Consider the following 2,303-nt stretch of genomic DNA (forward strand, 5'->3'; position numbering starts at 1 on the left):
AATTGCTGTCTGGCCATATATCTTGTATTTGTGAGGCTTTTTCAACACATGTAAGACTACATTTATTCCTATTAGGTTTCATATTATTAAGATTCAACCCAGTGTTCTAGCCCATCAAAGTCCTTTGGAATCCTGAATGTCATCCAGTGTATGTTAGCTATTTCTCCCACCTCTGTGTCAGCTATGAATTGACAAACCTGTCAACCTGGTCTTTATCCAAAATGTTGTTAAATCCTCGAGGCATACCACTGAAGACTTCCTCCTAAGACGATATAATGCCATTAATGCTGACTCTTTAGGTTCAGCCCTCAACCAGCTATAAATTCTTCTGTATTTTGTCATATTACTTAAACCTCTTCATCTTTTCCACAAGAATTGCATGCCAAATCCTTGGCTAAAACCTAAGTAAACTATAGTTACCGCATTGCCCTATTTTAATAGCTTAATAACCCTAACAAAAAAAGGAAATGAGGTTAGTCTGACATGACCTGTTTTTGATGATGCCATACTGACTCTTTGGGATGACTCCTTCCTCTTCTGAATGAATTTAAAGATGTTTGAAATAGATTTAGAAACTGATCTAGGTGAATGATCTTAAATTCTTTTCAGCTGCAACATTCAAACCCGTCTACTATTATTATGCTTTTGAAATTGTTAACAACTATTTTATATGGAAGGACTTGGTTACCTAGTGCCAGTTAAGGAGGAAGAAAGACCTAGATAGAAATGCTGGATATTCTCTTAGAAAATCTCTGGAAATTACCTCCAGAATAAGCAATATCTTTACTTTTTTTTTTTTTTAGCAATTGGGGTTAAGTGATTTGCCCAGGGTCACACAGCTAGTAAGTGTCAAGTGTTTGGTTTGAGGCCTCGTGATTTTTAACTCAGGTCCTCCTGACTTCAGGGCCATTCCTCTATCCACTGCACCACCTAGCTGCCCCTTATAGCTTTACTTTTAAGGATCAATGCAGTAGCAGATACAGCCCATCAAATTGTGAGCACTTAATCAAGGCACACACTGATAGGAACACCTAACCTTTATTACCTTGTTTTTGTCTGGAGGTACCAAAAGAGAATTGGTAAATCAACATATGTATTCAATATCCACTGTGACAGAAATGCTCCTAGGGGAACAAAATAAATAGGCATAAACTGCTTTTTTGACAAACTGTTACAATCCACTGAAATTATTTTAAATATACAAAAGATGAAACTAAAAGAAAACACTCCATCTAAACCAATCCAGCTGTAAAGAGATTAGTATATACATAAAAACCAGGAAGATACTGGAGTGATTAGAAATTGATCTTTTTGTCAAGAATTTTTTTTCTTTTTCACAATGAAAACAGGATCTGGATTCAAGGAAGGATATGATTAACAACAGGGGAAGTCTTTGTAAAAATCTTTATTATATGAATTGATTTAAATTTTATGGGTAGTAGGGGATTTCCATTTCTGCTTCAGACTCTTCTTCCTCTGGTTCCTGCAAAAAAATCTAGTATTATGAAAATAGCCTTTTGTATTTTGCAATAAGGTAGTGTGATGGTGGCCACTATCAAAAGGAAAATACCACTAAGATCAAAATTAATTGAATATTTTAAGCAAGAATGGTATCTTCTATAAACAAATCTTTTTACCTTCTTTTATTTTCTCAAAAGTCTTGTCTAGTACATGTGTACAAAATGGAAGTCTGATACATCCATTCCCTTTGACACTCAAAAGTCAATCTATATATTAAAAGATTATGACTTTGGGGCTCACGGACAGCCCCAATTATGTGTAAGCCAATTCAGCTTCCATTATGCACTCAACAATAGGTATGACACAGCCTCGGACATCAGCTTCAGTAACAGCAGACGGGTACATGCCGTAGTTATCATTTTCCGGGACAATATTCTTAAAAGCATGGGAAATAGGGGTGAGGGGGGTTGTTCCTCGGAAGGCCCTCCTGTTGGCACGTTCTCCGATTTCTTTTTCTGTACCTGCTTTATCAATAAACAGACCATGTGCAATAACACCAACCTGGACAATCCTAGGTACCGAAAACTCTCGGCCAGGGGAGGGGATGAAGGATGAGAGATGGGCCGGGGCTGCGGGCACTTTCAGGTCGCCCACGTTTTAAAGCCCCGCCATCTGTCAGTGAAATTGACCTTCTGGGCGAGGGGGGATTGGGCGCGGAGTTTTTTTTAATTGTTAGGGAGATTCGTGATTACCTGGCCAGCCCAAGGGGGTCGCTGGCCGAAGCAGGGGGCCAGGCCGCCCCGGAGGCCCCCCCCCCCCGACCGGGGCCGGCCTGGCCGCCG

At 39.7% G+C, this 2,303-nt stretch overlaps 1 long non-coding RNA gene across 1 annotated transcript; it reads right to left on the reverse strand.

Moving 5' to 3' along the window:
• Positions 1 to 1,390: 1,390 nt before the first annotated feature.
• On the reverse strand, positions 1,391 to 2,303 carry LOC110223044 (uncharacterized). Its single transcript, XR_013483936.1, has 2 exons — positions 2,214 to 2,303; positions 1,391 to 1,483 (listed from the first exon to the last, which is right to left on the reverse strand). It is a non-coding gene; the product is annotated as an uncharacterized LOC110223044 (long non-coding RNA).

Source organism: Phascolarctos cinereus, unplaced genomic scaffold (assembly GCF_003287225.1).
Source record: "Phascolarctos cinereus isolate Bilbo 61053 unplaced genomic scaffold, phaCin_HiC Scaffold_9;HRSCAF=440, whole genome shotgun sequence".
Classification (NCBI taxonomy): domain Eukaryota; kingdom Metazoa; phylum Chordata; class Mammalia; order Diprotodontia; family Phascolarctidae; genus Phascolarctos; species Phascolarctos cinereus.